At 38.7% G+C, this 27,296-nt stretch overlaps 1 protein-coding gene across 2 annotated transcripts in view; it reads left to right on the top strand.

Moving 5' to 3' along the window:
- Positions 1-27,296, top strand: part of LOC131034248 (uncharacterized) — a 310,534-nt gene that overhangs the window by 152,048 nt on the left and 131,190 nt on the right. The gene's annotated exons all lie outside the window — the stretch shown is intronic.

Genomic DNA, 27,296 nt, shown 5'->3' with positions numbered 1-27,296 from the left:
GAAATGACTGCTGAGAGAGACATGTACCGAGTTCATGCTGAGCAAGCTGAGGGATACATTGATCACTTGCTGAAACCATTGCAACATGCCCCTGAATCCCATGTTCTCCCTTTGGCATTGGCACAAAGGACTAGAACAGAGTTTGAAGGAGTACGTGATACCGCCAAAGCTGTCAAAGAATGGATTCAAGGCATTAAGGAAAGGGGAGAGCAAATCTTCAAGGACCTGCGTGAAATGGCTCTCCATAGGGAATCTACTCTTATCACAATGTGTAAGCTAAGGAAGGAATGTTATAACACTCATGAGGCGATTGCCAAGGCATTGGCCCCTCATAAGGGCTCTCAAATCCCCACTATTGATATTATCCTAAATCCTTATAATGTCAATACCTTCAAGGAATGGTATTGGATTCTCTGCATGAAGAACGACATGAAGGATAATATCAATAAAATGCAAGAGAAGTGTAATGACGCTTTGTCAAATGTGAAGGATCTTGGTGAAAAGATCCTTAGATCAATGGTTCCCGGTTGGAAAAGTAGTATGGAAGATAATGTGGTGCAACCATAGTGGGAGGACATGCTTAAAACCAGGGTCACCTACTCCATGGAGGACCTAGATTTTGCTAGTGGGTTGCAGGCGGACATATCATGCTTTGAAAATCTTAAATCATACTGGAGGGAAGAACTGGAGAATATAGATAGCCTCCTACAGGGTATTCATTATAAAATATTTAATCCTCCTATGCCTCCGACAATCGAATTGTTCAAGTTATGTCTAAGATTCTAGGACTATGTTTGGGTAGAGCGTGCAGCCGATCGGGATATCTGGGGAGATTATTTGCTCGATGAGGTCGAATTTATTACAAAGGAGTCCACAACAGGAAAGGAGAAAGTGCTTTCCTAAAGTGCAAGTTTCTTTTAAAATCTTAAAAAGCACTTTTTAGGCATAAAGTTCATTTCTAACTACCAAAACAGTTGTAAATCTTGAGCTCCGTGCATGTGCACTTTTTGGAGCAGCTTTTTGGGTAGTTATTAATTACCTTTTTGGTAGTTATTGTTTCTCTTTTTGTTGTTGTTGATATTTTGCCTCCCATTTATGGGTATGGGTAGTTTTGATAGAGGATGAATCTGACCGACTTTTTAAAGTTTAATCTTGGCCATTCATCCGTTTTTGGATTTCTATATAAAGGAATTAATTCCTCTTTGTAAAGGAGAAAAAACAAAGATTGTTGCAAAAACTCTTGCGAAATATATACAGATTTTAATGGATGTTAAAATTGTGTTTGGTTTACTGTGAGTGCATAGTCCTCTTCTGCATTTATTTCATAATTCTACAACTGTATTTAATTTCAGATAGTTATTTATGCATATATTTGATGGAAAATCTTGGTTCATACCATTAGGAAATAGTTGATTATTGTTTCCTCTGCATGGTTAGTCTGAACCCCCTTTGTGTTAAGTTCGGTTATTAAATTTGGATGAATGGGTGTAAGAGTCTATCATTCATATCTAAATAGCTTGAAAATTCGAAATCCTTAGATGATTGCACTGGTTTTTACCTAGTTGTGCTAATTAGTTGGCAAAGTAATTTCTAGTTATATTAAGACTTCCGTCTATGTGTTGAAATATGTTGTCTTAGTTAAAATTAGTTAGTTGTTCTTATTCACTCTTTATCCTTATCCCTCCTTTTTTTCCTTTTTCATTAAAGAAACCATCCAGTCAAGCTGAAATAACATCAATTAGAAGCAAAATCAGATGATATAGGACTGTAAACTCTAGGGAACCTGTATGAAACCAATTCTGTCTAATCATAAGTCCCCTTTGTGTTTCCAACAAAACACATCAAACTACTAAGTGTTGACGTGTCTAAAATCGCATTGCTACGACTCCATCTGGCCAACGCAGAATAGAATGTACTCGCTGAGTGTCCTATCCTCTCTTGAGATAAGGAAATCCCTAATGCTGGTTTTGTTGATCAAAGGGGACAACCTCAAGGTTTTGATTGTTAGGTCTTGACTGGGGATTACTCAGTGATTGATGTGATTTGCTGAGGGCACAAGGGGACTTACGATTTGCAACAAGCTGGCCTGTTGTGATTCTCAGACTATGAAATAAAATCAAAAGGGAAGGGATAGGAGATCTAAAACTAACAACACGGGTATGCGGGTAAACAGATTCAACATAACCAATTCCTGCTTGGCAAAAATAGCTCACAACCTTGCAGGAATGGTGCAATCTTCAAGGGACTTGGAAGATTTTTAGACTGCAAACGCATGGCTAAGCACCCAAATCTGGCGCAGCTCAGACGGACACCTGCAATTGAACTAAGCACAATCATAGGCTCAGGTTAACCATACAAAAGGATACACAATCAGTATATCTTCAATGGTATGAGCCCGAATCTATCAAATACCTGCACACCCAAAACATAAAGATCTATCTAAAATGTTGAAAGAAACCATGCAAATAGGATGAGAACAAGACAATAAACACCAAATCAATGTCTATATATTGATTTCAGCTGCCTGTTACAACAATTTCTGTAGCATCTCTATGCTACTGCTAAGATCTAACCTATTCTAATTTCTAAAATCTAACTCTCTCACCAGAGTCTAACTATTTAACAAAAATCTCTAACCCTGTACAAAAGAAAGGCGTCTGCCTTTTATAGTTTTAACTTTTTACAATATTGAATCAGAGGCTAGGATTGACTGCATCCAAGGGTTGCAACCTGCCATCTAAAAGCTGGCAGGCTTAACCCATGCCGAATCAATTCTCGGTTATCCAACCAACCACAATTCCAACTACCTGCCACTATTTGGCTTTAATTTGGTCAATTTGGCAGTTGGACATAACTGCCCACAAAAATATCTTGCATGGGACCCATAGGCAGTTTTATAATAAAATAGTTTCAGTTTTTAAAAATTGAACTTCTGGAGTTAAATCCAGCTGTGTACTTTTCTTGAGAATGCATGATTGTTGCATTCAAAGTGTTCTTCGGTCTTTGGTGGTGAACTTTAACTTGTTGCCCAGTTGGCACACTTCCCAATGCTTCATTGCTTTGATCCTACACTGCATCTTTTCTCCTCCAACTTCCAGCGCTTGGCCTTGGTTGCGATCCCTCTTCGATTTGCATTTTTAGGCCTTCGCCTGGTTCTCTGTGACGGCGTCCTGCGACCTGCAAACCATTAATCCCATTTTAATAAATTAATTTAACAAACATTAAATTTAACACCTGGAGGGTGATTTGAAAATTTCCCAAGTTTTAATGCTTTTACTCCTTCCGCGAATTTAGTTGTTCTTGGCAATTTCGGGCAAGAGGGGCGTTCGAAAAGTTTTTAAAAAAAGTTCATACTTGGACGTTTTCGAAATTTGGCCTAAATGGCACTTCCGCAAACTTTAAGTTAACGCCTTACTAGTTTATTTTCACATTTTCGGGGGGTTTGAGAGCAATTACAAGGTTTTTAATTTTTTTGACATTTTCACCCCTTTATGGTGAATTTCAGGATTTTGGGCACTTTTGGAAACTTCAGGATTTTAGAGTGTTTTGCAAACTTCGGGATTTTGGAGTGTTTTGCAAACTTCGGGATTTTGGGGTGTTTTGCAAACTTCGGGATTTTGGAGTGTTTTGCAAACTTCGGGATTTTGGAGTGTTTTGAAAAGTTTCTAACTTTAAAACTTTCACGCAATAATGCCAATTTTTAGAAACTCATGTAATTTCCCCCCTTAGTGCGAATTTCAGGATTTGAAGGAGTTTTGTTAGTTTTTTTTGACACTTTGAATTCTTTATCTCCTTTGTATCCCTTGGCGAAAATCGGCATTTCAATGTCATTGCAGGCTTTAAGTCTTTCTTCACATTTAGGCGACTTTGCGAGAATTGGGGAGTTTTAAGTTCGCAGTATGGCCTTAGAGGCCGAATTTGGTTTTAGCAGCACTTGGCAGCTTCATATCCCCTTCCTCTTCCACAAGGACAAAAAGGCACAATTGGGGGGTCTCTGTCCAAGACGGGGATGGGTGTGCGATTCGTACAACACTAAGCTATCCTGCAGTCAAGACCTGACAAACAAAACATTGAGGTCATCCCCATTGATCAAATTCACACAGCATTAGGAATTTCCTTATCTCAAGAGAGGATAGGATTCTTAGTATTCTATTCTGCGTTGGCTGGATGAAGTCGTAGTTCCGCGACTTTAGAAATGTCAACAATACCACAAATATTGCCTTTTCATCCAACACCAATTTAGGGAAAGCTGAAAGGTTGATCCACTCTCAAACGTGTGTCAATAGATAAACAATGTACTTCATGGTTGACAATAGAAGTTAGAAGATCTTGATTTCTCCTAGAGCATCACAAATATCGAACTTGCCACCGATGCCTCACCCTTAGCCAAACTCCATTGGATGGTTTACTTTTTGTTCAGAGAAAAGTTACACAACAATATCACTTGGATTATGAAATCAAGCCTTGTGAAGATCTAGTCCTTTGTGGTGTTGCACCATTAGGGTATGTAATGTTTTACTTAGGCTACCATATAATATCAATTCCTTTGACATGCAATCTACGAGGAAAACCCTAGGAATGCTATCATAAATTTTGGTGAGCATAGATACCACATACAAAAAGTAGTCATTAAGTTGTCACTCATCAACATTAAGTGATGTAAGAAGCTAGCCAATTGTAATAGAAAGTTCATTATTCTCATGGTCAAACTTGAAAGTGAGGAAGTCCACGTGGCTCAAACTTGTCTACAATGGCCTCAACAAAGTCACAACAAAAGCTAAACAACATGATGAAGGATTACAATGATCCTTTTCAATCCTCAGAAAAAATGCCTCAATACTTGCATGATGAAGCATACTATTAATTCTATAGTATGGCACCCTTACCTAATTATCTTTGTACCATAGTTTGTGTTGTCCTCATTTTTGTTTTCAAAAATGAAGGACCATTACATAAAACTTTTGTCAAAAAATGAAAATTTTACTCTACGACATGCTTCTCGAGGCAGAATTTTGCTTCGCCCTTGGACTGACTTAATCCTCAGTTCATCCTCGAACCACTTTTCAAATTTCATCGCATTCTGGGTTCGTTCGCTATGTTTTTCCTTCAATTTCGGGTTTTTTCTCCCTGACTGCAGGTGGAAATTTTTTCCTTGAATTGCAAGTTTTAATGATTTCCTTTGTTTTAGTCTTTGTAGGGAAATTTTTGGCTAATTACAAGTGCACTTTATTGAAAAAAGAACTTGTAACTTACTTTTTATTTCCCCCTTGATGCTTTTTGGCTTTTTAAGGTCATAATAGGGATTTTTTGGATAAGTTACAAGTTAATTTTAAATTGCATATTTAGAAAGTCACTTGTAATTCTTTTGTAAAACCCCTATTTTAGTGTTTTTTGCTTGTAATGGGGATTTTATTCGCCTATTGCATGTGTTAAGTTATTAAAACTTGTTGAAGGGATTTTATTTTCCCTTTACAAGTTATTATAACTTGTCTCTCTCTCTCAAAAACCTGATTTTGCTTAGAAATGGAATAAAGTGACATTTTAAACTTGCTATTGTGTCTAAAAAACCCGATTTTCTCTAAAAGTGAAAATGAAGGCATTTTAAACTTGCAATTAGGTTTATAAAACCCGATTTTGCCTTGTTGAATGAAAAGTGAAATTTAAAACTTGTAATATGAAAATTAAAACCTGATTTTCACCGTGACATGTAAAATAAAACTTGTCATTCATTCATGGATCAAAGAGGCGATATTATTGCAAGGTGATTTTTGTGAGTTTAAGAACACGTTGCATTTGATTTGGTAAACGGTTTAACCTTCATTTTCTGCGTTTTACTTCTCCAAAAACCGTTTTCAACGTGATTCATCCAAGCTGTATCTTGGGGTTTTGGTGCCACGATTTCACTTCTCCCTTGGGCATTTGGCTTTGGGACTCTTAAATGTGGTTTCTCCTTAGCTTTTTGGCCCTATTTACTTGCATCTTGTGCCACGTTTTTGCTGCTTATAACGTTTTTCAAAAACGTGGCAAGGGTTTTGGGAGTTCATTCATTGCTTATTTAAGGGATTGTTTTCTTCATTCAAAGATTGTTTCATCCTTGAAGAAGCATTCCGGATTGAAACAAGGTATGATTTCTCTTCTTCTTGTTTTCTTATTTTCTTGTTTTTCCATTCTACTTGTAAGTTTGTGTATATGTTGATTTTGCCCCAAAAATTGGTTTTGTGAGAGTGATTTTCCCTTTTGCAAAGCAATTTGTGAATTGCATTGTTCTTCCCCATTTTCCCTCTTTACTTGTATTCGGGATTTTAAATCTTAATTACAAGTTGGATGAAAATAATTGATGTTTGCTTATGGTTATAAGAATTTAAACATCTTTTGTTGAAATTCAAAGTTGCAAAGATGAAAAATACCCATTCTTCCAAAATCGGGTTTTTAGAACCGGATTGCATGTTGAAGATTCTTCCCATTTTCTTGAAAATGGCATTCCCTAGATCTTCCCATTTTTATCCATCCATATTGCCTATATCCGTACTTTCCGTCCACGTCATTTCCCACAAGTGCAAATCTCATTTTTGACTCATTTCTCCATTTTCCGTTTTATAAGTATACTTGCATTCGGGTTTTAAAAATACGATTGCATGTTCGTTCTTCCCCCACTTGTATACTTGTAAAATTTTCGCCAAGATCCAAAATTGGTCAAAGTCAAAATTCTAGCATTCCCATTTATTTCCCATCTTTCTCTCACAAAGTCGTGAAGTGCAAGGGTTGGATTTCTTCTCATTCAAAGAAGGAAAAATATTAGTTGCAGCTGATTATGATGTTGGCTTAACACTTTTAAGTCTTCATCGCAGTATACCAGGTTATCCTTCAATGTTAGATTTACCATCCTCTCCTATTCCGAAGAAGATGAAGTATAAATATGACAAGTACTAGAATGAAGTTTCACCTTCGCAAGTTTCCTCTCCTTTGGATCACATTAAAGCCACGGAGATAGGGCATGTGGACATGTCAGAATTCATCAAGAGAGTTGATGATCCGCAGGCTAGTAATATGCAGCTGCTGTTGGACAGCCACATCCATTATGCATCTTCGTTTCCAGTGGTTGCCCCAGAACCTGAATTTGTTCTCGCTTGCGCCCATGACTTTGACAAGGAGACGAGAACCATTAGAAATGATGATGGTGAGGCAATAATCCGCTTTGATGCAAATACAATTGAAAAAATCTTTAGGATACCATCAACACCTGTTTATATGGAAATTTCAAAGGATAGTGCAGCCTAGTACTATGTAAAAAGGGAAAAGGACTAGAAACGTCATATTAACAGATGGATTCATAAGCCACGACCTGCCTTCACAAGGTGGGCTAAGTTGTGCCGTTGTGACTTTAAGTGGGAAATTGGAGACATCATTACTCTCCTCAGCAGGATGATGGGTCTTGAACACTAATGTTTTTGAACCCTGGATGTATCAGTTTATCATGTTTATAAGGCAGTCCCACCATATATCATGGGGAGAGATTATCAGTGATGCTTTGTGTGAGCAACTTGAAGCAGTCCCTACCACCATGACTTTCTACATGAATTCATACTTAGTGTATTTGGCAGTGTCACTCAGACATTTCCCTGGTCTTTGTACCAAAGGTGATCGCTCTCTTATACCTGTGTGGGAATATTATGATCAGCTGCCTTTGAGACCTAGCAGATTACATTTCAGAAGAGTTCAAGATGCATTCTTTGGTTACTTCATGTGCCAGTTTGACAAAACTCTAAAGAACATAAGGGTGTCAGATGAAGCATGGGAAAGAGTCAATGGGTATGGGTGTTTGTTTCTTCAATTCCCGACCTTTACTTATATGAGAGTTGGATGCTATAGTGGGCAGCCATACATGCTTCCTAGATACCCGACTGATAAGATCATTCTTATGGAGTTGGAAAGACAGATCATGGCTGTACACGCTCATCAATCTGTCAGACATAAGGTTGGAATGGGGATTTCCACAACAAACCCACTGAAAATTGGCCGATATTCTCTTGTCACATCTGTCAAAGCCAAAGCTATGGAGACTGAGATGCAGGAGATTAAACTCAAAAGGTTTAAGTCTAGGGGAAATTTTGACTACCGGGGTATGAAGGAAAAGATCAAAAGGTCCTTCGTGCATGTGCATCGTATTGAGGATGTCTGGGTAGATCTCCGTACAAAAGTGGAGGTTCTCAAAATGGAATACTGCAGGCTTACTGTCGAGCAGGTTATTGATTTGAACTTGGTGGACATTCCACAAAGAATGATTGATGATGGGATTGTGCTTGATCCAGAGTATATTTCACATAAAGAATGCACGTCCATTCTTGAAAGGTTTCAGCCTATCTTGGCTAACACCAACACTTGCCTTAGAAGTAATGGTGTTAGACTCATCAAGATCAAGGTTGGAAAAGAAGATGACTCTACGGGGCCTCTTGGACGTAAGTCTGAGATTCAGATTGACAACAAGGAAGGCGCATCATCTTCAGGCACCATGATCAAATTGCGGGTTAGTCAGGCAAAAATACTTCCTCCTGAGGAGACGACAGTTCGTGGGAAAGAAAAGTCCCGGCTTCACATTCCTGTGATCGATAGAAGGACAACATTCAGATGATGCTCGTAGATCACTAGCTTCAGAGTCACCTCATGAGATTCCCTCCTAAATTTCCATGGAACCGCGTCTATCTCCTCCTGGCATAGTAGTGGAGGAGTCTCCTCAGAATGCCGTCCCTATTTCAGCAGTTGAGCCTCATATTGATCATCAACAAGAGAGTCTGCTGGAAATTTTTCAGGATACTCCTGCATGCATTCATCTATTAGAAATTGATAGCTCTACTTCTAGCTTTGAGGAGTTTATGAAACAAACTTTATGTCCTCTGGTTACTGAGCAAACCATGGTTGCCATCCAGACAGATAGTTCCCCCAGGATGACCACGGTTGCTCAAACAGAAACTGCTTCTCCTTTGCTTGTAGCTGCTATTGAAGGAGAATTGATGGCTTTACCTCCATGGCTTAGTTCATTCACACCTAAGAGGAAGAAGCAGGAGATTTCTCCCGATGCCTTTGATTATGAGCAAGTCAAGCAGTCTAGGCCCAAGGTTGCTAAAAGAGCCAAGACGATTTCAAGGGTAACAGTTGACGGTAGTAAGATGAAGGTGGCTGAAATTGTTGAACCTCTTGCAGATAAGCCACGCGAAGAGATGTCAGCTGCTGATTACAAAGTCGCAAGAGTAGAATTGGGTAAGCAAATGCATGAGGTAGTAAAGCATGATGCCCAGTATTCTGTAGCTTCACTAGTACATCGGTATGATGAGCTTCTAGCTAAGAAAGACAAGCTAGAAGAGGACAATAGGCAACTTGTTGCAGCTATTCGTAAGATCACAAAACCTACTAGTGAAGTGAGTAATCCTTCAAGTTCTACTGAGGCGTGAGAATCGATCTAGGGAGTTGAGAGTGTTGCTCAAAAGGTACAAGCATTGGAATCTTGGGTCGATCAACTTCATAATCTATGTGCACAAGTCTTGAAGGATGTTTTCCAAATGATGGTCAAGTTGAAGACCATTGAAGAACAATTGAACCAAGTTTTTGATACTTTCAAACGGAACTTGGAAAAGGTAGAAGACAGCTTGACTATTTGGCTTAAAATTCCTCAGCGAAAGTTAAGTGTTCTTCTAGAACGTCAAGTAATTCCTTCAAGAGTTGTGTACTTGGAATATCAGGAACTCTTGGAAAACAAAGCCCTTGTTCTTAAGTCACTTATTGAAGACATTGATGATGCTATGAGGCTGCGAATGGAAGTTTTTCAGAATAGGATCTCTCATTGTCAAAAAGCTTCTTGCACCATCATGGGTCATGATGGGGAATTGTTGGTAGAAGAAAAGGTTTTTTCTGATCTGCAGTTGAAGATCCATCAAGAGTGGAAAAGTGAACCATTTTCAGCAGCATCCATTCAAACCTTAGTGACTTATCAAGTTTACTTGCGGGAAATTCAGTCTTCCTTTGAGAGAAATAATGCCACAATCCTTCGTTGCAGCGATGTTATCGTGAAAACCATGATCTTGGCCAAAAATACCAATGAACCAGATCTTGATGAGCTGCGAATGATCATCTAGAAGTTCAAAGGATTCATGTCTTCACAGTCTGTAGCTTAAGTGTTTTACAACACTAAGTTGTATTTTTCCAGAATTGTAATCTCTTAGTTGTAGTTTTTCATTTGACAAGTTACATGTAAAAACCTTTTGTAAATTGCAAGACAAGTCTTTACTTGCACTTTTTTAATTACATGTAAGGCAATTACAAGTTGTTTTCAGTTAAGACTGTAGTTGGAATAAGTCATAGTTAGTTATTGATAAAGTCTTGGTGGTTGAGAGAATTTCTCAAGTTAGTTAGGATCCTCCCACCTTTTTCTCATGACTCCCCTCCTATAAATACTTGGGGGGTCTATTGTAATTTTTCATCTTTTAGAAAGCAAGTAATTAGTATAAACAAAAAGACACGATCAAGTAATGTCTTGATCAGTCATGACCGATCAAGGCATTGCTTGACCGTGCCTCCTTTGTCATATACTTATAGTAAGTGGCATTCTTGAGATAAGACATAGAAAATATCAAATGCTCCTCTCATCTGCAACAAGCATGACCAATCAAGGCATTTCTTGACCGTGCCTCCTTTGTCATATACTTATAGTAAGTGGCATTCTTGAGATAAGACATAGAAAATATCAAATGCTCCTCTCATCTGCCACAAGCAAGAAGATAGTTAGATATATACAATAAGAAATTAATAATACAAAATTAGATAATAGAATTATAACTTGCATATTGAATGTAAATTGAACATCATTTACATGGTATCAGAGCTATAGTTAAATCGAACCCGAGGCTGTTCAATTTTACGTAAAATTAAAATCAAGTATATATTCAACATCACAATCCTATCAATGGCTAGCGCTATCAGATTTGAAGACAAACTTGCAGGAGGTGACGATTTCTCCGCATGGAAATTCAGAAGTGAAATGATACTAAAAGATAACAAAGTTGAATCATTCGTAAAGACTGAATCCAAAGAACCTGAGACTGAACCTGATCAATCAATTTGGAGAGAAGGAAATGATAAGGCTATCAAAATAATAGTTGATGGGGTAAGGAACAATATTATGCCCATTATAAAAAAACATGAATCAACATTCGACATGTTCAAAGCACTTAAAGACGCTTTTGAGATATCCAATGCCAGTAGAACCATGGCTCTAAAAAGAGAGATAAATCATATAACCATGATGAAAGGAGAATCAGTCAACGCCTACTTCGTGCGGATATCTAACTTAAGGGATGAACTAGCAACCCTTGGATATGAGATCCAAAGCAAAGAATTAACCCTCATTGCTTTAGATGGGTTGCCTAGTATCTAGGAAACGTTCGTCCAAGGCATCAGTGCAAGGGACAACTTTCCAAAATTCGATAGACTAAAGGTTGACTGTCTCCAAGAGGAATCAAGGCAAAATAAGAAAGGAATCAAACAAAAGAATATAGATGAAGATCTTCAAGTTCTAACTATGAACTTAGACAGAAAGGGCAAGAAGAAGCAATTCAGGAAGAGAAAGAGTCGTCATGGCAAGAATTCTTTCAAAAAGGACCTCTCTCAAATTCAGTGTTACAGATGTGACAAATTTGGGCACTATGTTGCTAAATGTCCAGAAAGAGCTAAACAAGCCACATTTGCCAAATCAGGAAAATCGAAAAGGGAAGAGGACTCCGAGAAGTATGTTCTCTATTTAGCACTCACACATCAAACATCAAAGAAAGTGAACTCCTGGGTAATCGACAGTGGCTCATCCAGACACATCACAGGATTCAGAGAAGTACTAGACTTTATGAGAGAGGAAAATGATGAAGAGGTAACCATCGAAGATGACTCCACTCACCCTGTCAAAGGAGTTGGAAACTGCACCATCAAACTGAAGTCAGGTGTATCATTACAACTTGAAGGAGTGCTATATGTTGCAGGCATTAAGAGGAATCTTGTCTCAATATCAGCGCTGGAGGACAATGGATACAGGTGACATTCATGGACAACAAAGTGTTGGCTTGGCCAAAGAACTTATCTATTAAGAAAGCTAGTACAATTGGTCAAAGACAAGGCTACCTATATGAGCTATGCACAGAGCCCAACTTAGCCCTAATTCATGAAACTACAGATGCCAATGAAATTTGGCATAGATGATTAGGCCACCTAAACTTTAGAGCTTTATCATCAATGGGAGAGACCTTGTCATAGGTCTACCTAAGCTAAAACAATATCATTCAGGGGCATGCACAGGATGTGCTCTAGGCAAAAATACTAAGGGTGCTTTTTAGAGTAGTACTAGGAAAACAAGTGAAGTCTTAGAGTTAATTCATTTTGATGTATGTGGACCTATGTCTGTAAATTCATTGGGGGGATTTTTGTATTATGTGATATTTGTCGATGACTACTCAAGGAAAACCTGGATCTACTTTTTGAAATGCAAAGAATCAGAAGAGATCCTTAATAGGTTTAAAGAATTGAAATCATTAACAAAAAACTACTCAGGAAACAAAATTAAAACCCTTAGAACTGATAATGGGGGGGAATACACATCAGAATTATTTAAAGAGTTTTGTAAAAATTCAGGGATTAAGAGGGAGTTAACAATACCTTACAACCCTCAACAAAATGGGATAGCAGAAAGGAAAAATAGGACAATCGTTGAAGCTGCCAAAGCTATGATTTTTGATTAGAATCTAAATATCAATCTTTGGGCAGAAGCAACCAGTACTGCAGTATACATTCAAAACAGATGTCCTCACTCTCATCTTGAAGACAAGACCCTTGAAGAAGTCTTTACAAAATCAAAACTAGATATAAGCCACCTTAGGATTTTTGGATGTCTAGTGTATATTCATGTACCTAAGGAGAAAAGAGAAAAAATAGAACCCTCTGGAAAGAGAGGAATCTTTGTAGGATACAGTGAAACCTCCAAAGCCTACATAATATATATACCCGGCCAAAAGAACATTGAACTAAGTAGGGATGTGATCTTTGAAGAAAACTTAGCCTTCAAAAGAGCCAAAAGCTCTCTAGATCCTAAAGTCCATATTGCTAACCCTGGCTTAGATAGAGATCCCACTCTTGAGCTTTAGAGGGAGAATCCTGAGGAAACTACGAGTGAAACTTTAAGTCCACCTAGAGAAAACCTCAAGAAAAGACCACTATGGGCCACCAAAACTGTAGAAGAAGCTCAGAGAAAGCAATAGGCCTAATAAATTTACTAGCTATGTTACCCTTATGAATGACCTCTCTAAAGCTGAACCAAGCAATGTATCAGATGCACTTCAACATCAAGTATGGAAGGATGCAATGTCTGAAGAGTATCAATCCATTATGAAGAACGATGTTTGGGAGATTGTTCCTAGACCAACCAAGAAATTTGTGGTTTCATCTAAATGGTTGTTCAAAATCAAACATGCTGTAGACGGTAGTATTGAAAAACACAAGGCCAAATTTGTAGCCAGAGGCTTCTCACAAAGGGAAGGAATAGATTATGAAGAAACCTTTGCACCTGTTGCTAGGTATACCTCAGTAAGAGCTGTATTAGCCATTGCAGCAGCAAAGGGATGCAATGTACACCAAATGGACGTTAAGACAACTTTTCTAAATGGTGAGATCTCAGAAGAAGTCTACCTAGAGCAACCTGAAGGCTTTGAAATTCATGACACAGAGTCTTATGTGTGTAGACTCAAGAAAGCTCTCTATGGGCTCAAATAGGCTCCCAGGGCATGGTATGAAAGAATAGACACCTATCTCTCAGGACTAGGTTTTTCCAAAAATGATGCAGACCCTAATTTGTACTAAAAAAGAAATAAAGATGATATTCTAATCTTGATCTTATATGTTGATGACTTATTAATCACAGGAAGTGATCAACTCATAAAACAATGTAAAAATGATCTATCTAAAGAATTTGATATGAAGGACTTAGGACTCCTTCATTACTTCCTAGGATTAGAAGTATGGCAGAATTTTAACAACATTATACTAAACCAAGGAAAGTACACTTTGGATATTTTGAAGAGATTCAAAATGCTAAATTGTACACCCATGATCTCTCCTATGGAAACCAACTTACATAAATTTAAAGAAGCAGCAACAGAGTCACAACCCACTGATTCTACTCAATACAGACAGATGATTGGGTCCCTGAGGTATCTGGTAAATACAAGACCAGATATCTATTATGCAGTCAATGCTCTAAGTCAGTATATGTGTGAACCAAAGGAGATACACCTGGTTGCAATGAAGCACATTATGAGGTACCTACAAGGTACTCTAAACCTTGGTCTCAAATACAAGAAGGTTGAGATAGACTTACATGGATTTACAGATTCAGATTAGGGTGGAAGTGTGTTGACGTGTCTGAAATCGCATTGCTGCAAACTCCATACGGCCAACGTAGAATAGAATAACCAGTTGAGTATCCTATCCTCTCTTGAGATAAGGAAGTCCCTAATCCTGTTTTTGGTTTGATAAAAGGGGATGACCTCAAGGTATTGATTGTCAGGTCGTGACTGCAGGATTACTTAGTGGTCGATGTGTTTTGTTGGAAACACAAGGGGACCTACGATTTGCAACAAGCTAGTCTGTTGTGATTCTCGAATTACGAAATAAAGAGCAAAAGGAAAGGGTTAGGAGATCTAAAACTAACAACACGGGTATGCGGGTAGACAGATTCAACATAACCAATTCTTGCTTGGCCAGAATAGCTCACAACCTTGCAGGAACGGTGCAATCTTCAAAGGGACTTGGAAGATTTTTAGACTGGAGATGCACAACTAAGCACCCAATTCTGGCGCAGCTCAGACGGACACTTGCAATTGAACTAAGCACAATCGAAGGCTCAGGTTAACCACACAAAAGGATACACAATCAGTATATCCTCAGTGGTATAAGCCTGAATCTATCAAATACCTGCACACCCAAAATAGAAAGATCTATCTAAAATGCTGAGAGAAACCATGCAAACAGGATGAAAGCAAGACAATAAACACCAAATTAATATTTATATATTGATTTCAGCTGCCTATTACAACAACTTCTGCAACATCTCTATGCTACTACTTAAAATCTAACCTATTCTAACTCTTAATTCTAACTATCTAACAAGCTCTGATTATCTCACTATCTAACCTTTTACAAAAGAAAGGCCTTTGCCTTTTATAGATATTACAATTTTGAATCGAAGGCTAGGATGGACTGCATCCAAGGGTCCTGATCCGCCTTCTAGAAGTTGGCAGCTTTAACCCATGCCGAATTAATTCTCAGTTATCCAACCAGCAACTATCGCAACTACCTGCCACTATTTGGCTTTAATTCAGGTCTATCCAATCTTCTTGTTGGTTGGGAATAGTTATCCACAAAAATATCTTGTACGGGACCCATAGGTAGTTTACAATAAAGCAGTTCCAGTTTTAAAACTGAATTTCTGGACTTAAATCCAGTTGTGTGCTTTTTCTCGAGAAGGCATAAACTTGTAGCATTCAGAGTGTTCTTTGGTCTTTGGTCCCGATGGTGGACTTCATCTTTGTTTAGCGGCACGGTTCCCAATGTTTGGTTGCTCTCGCGCTCCTGCAACGTGTTCGCACATCTTTTTCTTTTCCAGTCTTCAGCGCCTGGCCTTGAATTGCGATCCTTCCTTGATTTGCGTTTTAGGTCTTTTTCCTGGTTCTGCAAAGACGTCCTGCGATCAATCAACCAATTTTATTTCCTTAAATCAATTTGAAAAATTAAATAATTTAATTTAACAAACATTAAATTTAATTACGATGTTTGGCTTGAGAAGCTGTTTGTGAGTTGTATCTTGAAAATGCTTCTCCTTTCTCTTCGAATGTGAAATCTGATCCTTGGTCTTGATGGTGATTGGGCGATTTACTTCTGCATGATTTTACCTTTGGAGTCTTGGGCGTTTTGAATGGGTTTATGGCGTTTTGAAAACTTCTTATAGCGCGATTCTGGAGGTTTGAAGAGTTCCTGCAAATTTTAAAATCATAACACATGCATTTTTTGGCGAACTTCGGAGAATTGGGGGGGGGGTTTGCAGACTTTAAACTTCATGTCTCCATCTTCTAAATTACGAACTCTGCGTTTTTTCATGCTTTGTTGTCTATTACACTTTCTGCGCTGTGTTCTTTGGAGGAATGGGAATTTTACCAATCTTGAATCCCAATGCTTGCCTTATGCGTTGCGACTTTGGGCTATATGGCGAATTTTGGAGACTTAACGTTTTTGGCGAATTTATCCAATTTTCGGACCTTGGGGAGTTTATTCCAGCTGAAGGGTAATTTTTGGACCATTAAACACTTTTGCAAATTCGGAGTTTCAAGACGTTTTTACAAATTTCGGAGTTTTCGCGATTTTTAACCTTTTATTCGAAATTTCGGACCTTTAAACACTTCGTGCAAATTCGGAGTTTCAAGGTGTTTTGGTGCCCAAAGGCATTTTCGGACCATTTGGACGTGTTTCGCAACCTCTTTAAAAAACTTCGGACCATTTATCGCTCTTGTAATTTCATCATATTCTCCAATTTAGCCCCTAGGGTCCGAAATTGGCGTTTTGAATGAAATTTCGGACCATTTGGGGGTTTTTGCAACTCTTCCAAATATTAAATTTCGGCCCCATGGTCCGAAATTGATGTTTTGGGCGAAATTTGGAGCTTTTGGGGTTTCTTACAAACTTTTTAAGCATTTTCAGACCTAAAGCACCTTTTGGGAAATTTCGGATGTTTTAGACGTTTTGCAAAAAACTTTGGAGTTCTTGGATGCTTTGCAACTTAGAAAAGCTTTCGGACCCTATCGGCATTCGTAAAAAACTTCGGACTAAAATGCGTTTTGGCAAATTCGGAGCATTTGAACCCTTTTTACGAATTTCATTGCTTTTTCAATCTCGACTCCAGGGTCCGAAAATGGAGGTTCTAAGTGTTTTTCGGACCAAATAACATATTTTGCAAGATTTCGCGCTTTTCACATTTCGCCCCAGGGTCCAAAAATGAGAACTTAAGTGAAATTTCGGACCTAGACCATCCTTTTGCAAATTTCGAAGCTCTCAGCACCTTTTGCGATTTATCATATTTTGAAATTTCGGAGCTAGGGTCCGAATTTAGAGGTCTAAAGTGAATTTCAGACCTAGAGGAGCTTTTTGCAACTTTTAACATTTTTCAAATTTCGCCCCAGGGTCCGAAATTGGGCATTTTAAGTGAAATTCGGACCTAAAGGCACTTTTTGCAACTTTCACTTTTTGCCCCAGGGTCCGAAATTGGGCATTTTAGTGATTTTAAATGCTTTCCTCAAGAAGTGCGAGCTTGGGCACTTGGGCGAGTTTGTCAAGATCTCGTCGAAGGATCATTTTATGGAATATAGCATTTAAGTATAAGTGACATTTCTTATTCTTTAAGTTATATTCCATATATACTTTCAGGATGTTTGAGAGTGGTTTCGGACCTCCAGGAGTTATATTGCAAATTCTAGTTTTTGGAGGATTCCTCAGTTTTCCAGACTTAGTCAAATTTCAAGATCAGGACATTCCAGACTCAGCCAAATTTCAGGATTAGGACATTCCAGACAGCCAAATTTCAGGGCATTTGAAGATCAAGATGACATCTAGACTCCATCACTCACCAACATGACCCAACTCAGACCTTCATACCCCTTCCTCTTCCGCAAAGACATAAAGGCACAAATCGGGGGGTCCCTGTCCAAGACGTGGATGGGTGTGCGATTCGCACAACAAAGTGTAACAGACAGGAAAAGCACTTCAGGGTGTTGCTTTAGTCTAGATTCAACTATGATATCTTGGATCAACAGGAAGCAGTCTTCTGTAGCTCAAAGTTCCACCGAGGCAAAATACATTGCAGCTTCTATGGCTGCCCAAGAGGCAGTATGGCTCAGGAAGTTGCTTGTGGGATTGTTTGGAGAACCTATGAAACCAACTATTATACACTGTGACAATCAGAGTTGCATAAAACTTTCAGTAAACCCAGTGTTTCATGACAGATTTAAGCATATTGAGATTCCATACCACTGTGTGCGAGATATGGTAGATAGGAATGCAATCCAACTGGAATATGTTTGTACAGGAGATCAAACTGCAGACATTCTGACCAAACCCCTTTCCAGAGTGAAAGTTGATCACTTCAGAAAAGGTTTAGGTATGTGTTGACGTGTATTTTGTACACCATCATACACAGAATAAAATACCCAAAGGCATCTTATCCTCTCTTGAATAAAGTCGCTAATTGCTGAAGATTCGCATGAAGGATCAGTTAGGATGACTCCAATGTTCTGGTTAGTAGGGTCTCTACGTGTGGATAAGCACCAGTGGTCGTTGTGATTTGCTGTGTCCTCAAGGGGCCTTACGTTCCGAAGTTTTACTAAACTAAAGAAGCTTTTCAAAAAAAATAACAAAAGGATAGGGTTTTGCAAGAGGTCTAATCTAATCTAACCCTAAGAATGACTTCATGTGGACAAGACTTGGCAAGATTCTACCAACTTCAATTTCGCCATAAAATAACAACTCAATTGAAATTGATGCGATCTTCTAAGGTAACAAAATGATTTTCAACGCATCAAAGATCAAAGACACTACCACGAAGGTACATATCCAAGATACAATAATGATTGAAGGTTAAGTGATTCAAATATCTCCAGTTGACCACGCAAGGCGTTCCTACAATCAGCAAGAAGCTAGTGGTTTGGAAAGCGAATCCTACCAAAGATCAAGTCTCACACTTTGTCCTTCGAATTAACACACTACTTTGATTGAGAATGATTCAAGTAAATTGAACAACCATGAAGATAACCAAGAAAGTTGCAACAAAACACCATAACTTCAATATTTCATTGATTTCAAAGTCATCATGTACAACAATTGCTTGAATTCCTTTCCTCAAAACTCTATCTTGCTACAAAAAGTAAATTGCTTCTAAACTCTAATCGCTCTAATACATCAAACTCTCTGATATCTAACTATTAACTATTACCAAATAAAATGAAAATGAGGGTATAAATAGCATCCTCAATTACAATGAATGGTCCAGATTGAAAGCAGATCAATGGTCAAGATCATGACACCTAAACCCTAATTAGGGTTTGTTACAAATGGCCTCCTTTTTACTGAACAATATTAAATGCATAGCCAAATATTAAATTTGGCACAAAAACCTAGGAGACATAAACCAATGACAATTAAGGTGCCATGTCATCTATAACAACCTCTCATCTAGAATCTTATTCCCTTTCCAATGTTCCTTTTTAGCATATGCAATGAATCTTGACACGATTCCTTCGATCTCAGCAATTGGAATCTCGGGAAGATTCTTCATACTCTCTTCCAAGTGGATGACCTGATCGAATGCATCTAGAAGAGCTGCGTCCCATGTAAACTCAAGTTCCTTAGTCCTTTCAATCAGGAGCATGGTAGCAAACATCTGATCATGTTGCTCGTCTGTGATATTAGCGTCCTTACAAAAGATGACCTTGATTCTATCCTCCAATTCCTGCATATCCACATCTGTCTCGACCTCGATCCTCCTGCCAAGAATGGTACGAAGTACCTCAAATACTCTGTCCTGGATCGGATTGATCACCTCCTCCACTTGGCTGCATCTAGTACTAATGTCCTCAAATAGAACACTCTTCATCTGGAGTAAGGTTGACCATTGAAGCAAACTGTGAGGTCCTCCATCCATGATCTTTTCCTGTGTTAAGACCTTCCTCGATGTTTGTCTAATTACTTTCAATACAGGAATGATAACATCTCTGGTATGAGCAAAAGCGGCTACTGTTATCATCAAGTTGTGGATTATCTCAAGAACCTGGATAGCCCTGTGAATAGTCTTCATCATCCTCGTTACAAATTCAACGGCAACTGTATGAGATTTGTCCATCCAAGTACTCATACGCTGGACCATATTCTTGAATCTTTTTGCCTCATTAATTGATTGAAGGGGAAGTGCCTGCACTGGTGATCTAGCTGGATCCTGACGTCCCAAAGGCTCATTGAGATGACTGAAATATGTCCTCCATGCACCGACCTCTCTCTCAAGCTTTCTATTCTTCTCCATTTCTTCTCTAAGCTTGTCTTTCAATGCCTCAAATGAATCGGTGGCATCATCTAGTGTCTGCTCGGCGGTGGATGGTCCTAGCTCAAATGTCTCTATATCATATTCCTCTGCTAGGATCTCCCCTTCATACTTGTTCACTGCCGGTGTAGCTATCTGTAGTTTTTTGGATCCAGTCTCATCTCTAATCATCCTGGACATCTTGGTAGCCTTCCTCTTCTCTGTTACTTCCTGTGAACGTCCAACAAGGCTCTCTAAATTAATTACATTATCCTCGTCCTCAATCACGATCACCTTGGTTAATCTTTCCTTCAACCAATCTGGGATGGCCGATCTTGTCTCTTTGACCTGAATTTCCTTATGCAATACTTCTTCTTCTCTGGGAGGAGATGTTATTTCGTTATCTTCTCTATCTTCATTTAGCTCATAATCTTGCAGAGATCCATCTGGTGACCCTTGCGGTGCCTGTCCTTCTTCCTGCCTATCATTCTGTACCATCGACTCCATAGATTCTTTCACTTGAAGTGTCCTCTTCTCAGGTCTCGAAGATGTACCGGATGAACGATCTCGATTGGCCCCTTGTTTCTTCTTGGAAGATTCCCTCTTTTCAGGTCTTTCTTTCCTCTTCGAACCTCTTGGATGGAGATTGCCTTCACTTGCACATCGAAGGTTACCTTCACTTGTATTTCTAGGATTAGGATTGCCTTCGCTCACACTAGCTCCACCTTCAGCTGGTTTCTCTTCCAAAGTGAAAGTCATAGCTATGCCTTGCTCTCTCAACTTCTGATGCTGCACATCAACCCATCTCAAAGCAAAGGATGAAAAAGAATACAAGGCTAACTCCTTCTCTGCGTCATCCATAGCTAAAGCATTAGGACATACCTCAACTGAATTGCCCAAAATGATAGGTACCGAAACTCCATTCTCATGTCTGTGTCTGAATGCCTTCGCATATGCTGCCAACTGTCTTGTTACTTCAAGTAACACAATTCTGTCTGTCGGATATCTCGGCAACATGTATGGAGGTGAAGGACATCCATGCACCCTAATATAAGTGAACTTCGGAAACTGAATAAACCAACCACCATACCTCTTCACTAGTTCCTGTGCATCCTGAGATAATCTGTTGTGAATCCCACCTTGCAACGTCCTTGTGATGTTCATCGTGAAGGTATCATTAACTAGCTTGTAGTTGCTCCCTGGCGGATGATGCAAGTGGACATAGGAATCACAAACTCTGACCTCGCCGGGTCCTCTTCCAATCACTCCTCTGTGAGGTAGTCCTGCGTACTCAAAACTTCTGATCAAGGCATATATGACGTATGAACTCATGTAGAAGGACTTGGTAGCCTTGAGTCTCCTCAATTGTACGTCCAAGCAATGGCCAATCATCCTAGCCCAATGTATTGTTCCTTTCCCCTGAACAATCACCTGAATGAAGTAGAACATCCACTTCTCAAAATAGAAGGCGTGAGGGGCTCCTGTAACTCGGTTGAGCATTGTGATCAAATCTCTGTACTCCTCCTGGAAATCAATCCTATGTGGTGTGTTCGGGATCTTGCTCAGACGAGGACGACTCTTGAGTAACCAGTTCTTGTTAATGATGCTTAGACAAGCATCTGGATCATCTTCGTACATTGACCTGGCTCCTTCTATGCTCTTGTATATCATGTCTCTGTGCTCTGGAAGATGGAAAGCTTCACTTATAGCTTCCTCTGAAAGGTACACCAAGGTGTTTCCTTCATTGGACACGATTGTTCTGGACTGAGGATCATAATGACGAGCACACTCGATCATCAACTCATGGCACTGAACTGCTGGAGGGAAGCCGGCCGCCTTAATGATGCCACTCTTGATTATTCTCCGGGCGACAGGTGATGGCTTGCCAATGTAAGGGACCTCTCGAAACTTCTTCGTGCTGAAGTTGCCCAAGTTGGTATCACCAATGTTGCTCCACTTCGACACGATCTTGGTCTCCACTTCTTCGGTCTTTTGATCTTCCTTCATAAGAGCTGGACGGCTGGTGGATGCTCCCGCCTTCGGGGTCGCCATACCTACACAACATTTCATAATAAGTAACTAGATTTTGCAATACATAACATAGATTAGAGAGTAAATTTTAGGAAACCTCATGATAAGTCCTAGAGTTATCATTTCCTAAAAAAACGATTGAGCTAGAGGAATTCAAAATTTCAAAATTCAAAATTTGAAGCTATGATGATCTAAAATTCAAAATTCAAAACAGTAAATCCATATCGCCATACCTCTCTTGAGAGCTAACACTAGAATGCAAAATGAAGAAAATCGCCTGGGCAAAATTTGAAATTAGATGGCCTCAACGTGATCTCTTCTCAAGTTAGCAACTTCGCCACCTTTGAGGATGTCTTTGACGTAGTCTTTAATGTCTTTGGCAAGCTCTAACCAAAGCTCGCACGTACTCTCCTTTTGATAATGCTTCGCACCACCTTGCCTTAATGAAATTCGCACCACCTTGAATACAACTCGCACCTCTCCTTGAATGACAATTTCACACCCTTTTGTGTACTCCAAATCGCATATGAAATGATAAAATGATAATGTGAAAATAACAATTTTCACCTCCCTTTATAAGCGCTCACCTCATATTCACCTTTAGGCCGACTTTTATAAAATGAGGCAATTAAAAACGATTTTTAAATAAATGACAAAGGCCGACCTTTGTAAAATAAAAGCACTCCATTTTTATTAAAAATAATAATTAATTAATTAATTGCCATCGTTTTTTAATTAACAAATTCGATTTTAAAAGGCAAAAAATCAATTAATTAATGTCTTGCGCTATATTAAATGCTATTTTAATTGAATTTTTGAATTTGTCGATTTTAGCATTTAATATAAATTGAAAAAATGTTTTAGCGCCAAGAATTTCAAAAAGGTAGAAAAATGCAAACCTAACGCTCTGGTCCCTGACTGAGGGACAGGAGCGAAATCTCAATTTGGTCTTGATTCTTGTGCTTTTGACGTTTAAAACCTCCATCTCCACATTGAATTTGGCATTTTTGTTGGGAATTTCAAACTTGACTAACTTGATTGACTTGTTCGTGTGAATGAGTGCCTTTTGTGACCATTATCGCCCTGGTCCCTTGGTGAGGGACAGGAGCGATCCTGAAGTTCTAGCCAAAATTTGCTATCTTTCAACCTTTGTTCTTTGTTCATTGCTTCCTAAATGATGTCCTTGATCTTGTGTATCCTTGCCTTGTCTCGATTTTGAAGGAAAATGAATGATCTTGTGCAAATCGCCCTGGTCCCTGACTGAGGGACAGGAGCGATATAGGTCCCTTGGTTCAATTGATGACCCTTTGACGTTTGAAACCTTTACATATCGTTTTCTTAAGACACCTTTGATACTTTGCAACCTCGTATAATCCTGACTTGGCATGATTTTTACATGAATTGGCAAATATGGAGCATATCGCTCTGGTCCCTGCCTGAGGGACAGGAGCGAAATTCAATGTCCTGGGCTCATGCTTGCTTCCATCAACTTGTAATTACTTTCATAATGTAGAATGAGGTCCCTTTGATCCCCTTGGACACTTGATACTTGTTAAACCCTTAAAATCTAGGCCTTTATGAAAATTTCGCTCTGGTCCCTGCCTGAGGGACAGGAGCGAATTGGGTGTTTTGGTGTAATTCCTTTATCCTTGGCGATCTTCATAATTTCGTTCTTCATTGAGATGCTTCAAAACGTCCTTGCCACCTTTCACCTTGACTTGGAGTGGTCTAAACTTGAGTGGAAGGCAAGATAATCATCATTTCGCCCTGGTCCCTAGCTGAGGGACAGGAGCGAACTTGCTCTTGTAGGCTTCATCTCACTTTGCTAACCTCAAAAATTATCTTCAATGGTCTTGTAGTACCCCCTTTCACCTATTCTTGGCATGAAATTTGTTCAAACTTGGTGAAAAATTGGTCTAAGGCAAAAATCGCTCTGGTCCCTGGCTGAGGGACAGGAGCGCGTAGGCCAATATAGGTCTCATTTGGTGTCATGCAATCTTCAATTTGGTCTTCAATGAATCCGTTACACCATCTTTGCTTGCCTCAAATCTAAAACTTGCTTGCTTTTTACCCAAAACATGCCTCATGAGGAATTTCGCTCTGGTCCCTGGGAGAGGGACGGGAGCTACACTGAACTTCGCCCTGGTCCCTGACTGAGGGACAGGAGCGATTTTGCTTCAAAGTCAAATTTTCCTTCATGAAGGCACTTCAAGTTATATTCAATTGATAAAACATATCTCCTTTGACCTCTTCAAATCGTCAAGTTGTTGAAATCTTGCAAGGACAAGGCAATATTTGATTTTGAGCTCCGGTCCTTCACTGAGGGACAGGAGCGATTTTGACTCCTGGGGCATTTCCGTGTTCGTGAAATTCTTCAATTTATATTCAACGGAAAGATCATGCCTCCTTTTACTATTTCCACTTGAAAAATCATCTTGATCTTGCAGAGACAGCAAGATTTTTGAAAACGAGCTCCGGTCCTTCACTGAGGGATAGGAGCGATTTTGCTCCTACAGGTCAAAATATCAAGATTTTGCAAGTTTAATCACTTCACAAGGCAAAAACAAATCATTTCCAATGCCCGGGATCAAATATCAAAAAACTCAAAATTTGGTCAAAATTACTCAATTGAACAAAATTCACAATTTCATCATCAACACTTAGACAAATTTACACTCTGTATTCAAAATTCCAATTGAAAATAGACCATTCTGGCGAATTCACTTCATTCAAAATTGCATCCTACGAGAGGAAGCTCAAAAAAAGCTCTCAAGACTGACTGGACTCTGGCCTGAAAAGATCAAATGGAAACCCTAAGGCTTGACCCTAATCCAGACAACTAACAAACTACCAAAACCCTAAAAACGAAGCGAAAGGCGAGCGAAAAACGAGCAAAATAGAGGTGGTCCCCATTTCAAATGGGGCGATGTGTGAAATGGTCACAACAGTATGACAGAAAGGTAAATTGCTTTGTAATCTATATTTGCATACCTATAAGATGTTTAATGTGTAAACCTCTTTGTCATGTTAGGACAATTTTTGGATTCTATCCCCTGGGTTCACATCTAAGAGGTGACGATCTCTCAAGATAGTGAACACTTGTATGGGGACATTATAAGGTGATGATCTTATAATGTCCAAACCAGTTATCATGTTGGATCTCTGGTATGTCATGGGTGTGCCATGATTGTGTTGTGATAAAACATTTGTGTAGTGTGTTAGTGCACTTATGACAACTAGGATAAGGTGAGAAATTAATCGTTCTCATATGATTATCCTTAAGTATTGTGTGTAGGCAATACTGATATCACATGCTTAGGTGATATCCTATTAATCGTAAGATTGATGTGATGAACTTCACTATCACGTGTTTAGGTGATAGTACATACCAAATGATTAGATGGTATGATTCCCATGAATGACTAAAATGATCACTATCAATAAAATTATGATGCTTGAATATATTGTCTACATTCATCTTACCTAGCTAAGAGGGAGTGTTAATGCATAATAGCTTCGGTAAGATAAATGATTGAATGAGAGATAAATGAAGTCTCTCATTCAATCATTTATCATATCGATAACTATGATAAAACCATCAAGCGATTAATTCATCCTTGATAGCCATTCTATATTTGCATATGGGCAATCTATTGATAATCACACTATGTATCTTCCTCGTGTTCATCTATCTAATGAATCCTATATTTAGATGAATATCAATTAAGCATAAATAATGATGACACCGATTAATATATACCGAATTGAATATATATTATATCCGGTTACATATAATATTATATTGGGGTGCATATAATATATATCGGGTTGCATATAAGGTATATCGGAATGCATATCGGGTGGCAATGTATTAGTCATCGATAGTTATCGGTGTGTTAGTCTACACCGATAGTTATCGGTTGTCAAGGCTAACACACCGATAACTATCGGCTGTTAGCATTGACAGCCACCGATATATTATCGGTTGTTAGTGTTGGGTTAATACACCGATGAACTTTGGTTATAATCATCGATTGGCATTTACGGTAACATGCTTTTGTTAGTATAAACAAAAAGACACGATCAAGTAATGTCTTGATCGGTCATGACTAATCAAGGCATTGCTTGACTGTGCCTCCTTTGTCATATACTTATAGTAAGTGGCATTCTTGAGATAGGACATAGAAAATATTAAATGCTCCTCTCATCTGCCACAAGCAAGAAGATAGTTAGATATATACAATAAGAAATTAATAATACAAAATTAGATAATAGAATTATAACTTGCATATTGACTGTAAATTGAACATCATTTACATCTTTCTGCTACATTCTTGAGTTTGTGTTTCATATTACCTTTCTTGTAAGTGTTTCTTTGAGAGCTTTACCAAATCTGATTTGAAGTCTTTGAACTGCAAGTATTGGAGATTAATTTAGTTAAAGTAGAAGTTCTATTGAGAAAAGCTGTAAGACTTTGTGTTTGCACTTGTTTTTAAGAGAGTTTAGAAGTAGATTTTGTGAGAGATAGCTGTGAGTCTTTGAGGTCACACTTGTTCTTGCTGTCTTGTGTAGAAAGAATAAGATATTTCAGTCTTTTTGCTGTTATAATTTGTTCTTAGTAGAATTAGTACAGAAAAGGGTAGATAGGACTTCACATAATCAAGACTTTGAGCTTGATATTGCTGTCCCGTCCCAAAGGAAGTGACAGAAGTCTTCGAGCTTTCAGGAAACTTCATTTCCTTTCTCTCATTTCATTTCAAAAAGTTGTTACTGCTGTTTTATATCAAATTGCTATCACTTTTCTGTGAAGAGAAAAGGATATTGGTTTTCTTGCAAGAAGAAAGACTGCTGTCCCATCCCATTTTATTTTTTTAAGCTTTATATAGATAGGGGGAGCCTTCCCTTAATTAGGAGAGTTTTACTCACACACTGTGGTTGAAACCACAATTTTGTATATTTCCCCAAGTGTACAAAATGTTCAACCAACAGAGCTTTGAGGAGTGCAAACTTCTTGAAGAATTTGGAGATTTCGACGAAAACCCATCTCTCCTGGTGACAGGTTATACCAATATATAGCTTCAATGTGCATTTGGTAACCTTCATTAGGGATTTTAGTGAAGAT

The sequence above is a fragment of the Cryptomeria japonica genome, chromosome 3, assembly GCF_030272615.1.
Source record: "Cryptomeria japonica chromosome 3, Sugi_1.0, whole genome shotgun sequence".
Taxonomy (NCBI): domain Eukaryota; kingdom Viridiplantae; phylum Streptophyta; class Pinopsida; order Cupressales; family Cupressaceae; genus Cryptomeria; species Cryptomeria japonica.
This window is presented reverse-complemented; position numbering and strand designations above follow the sequence as displayed.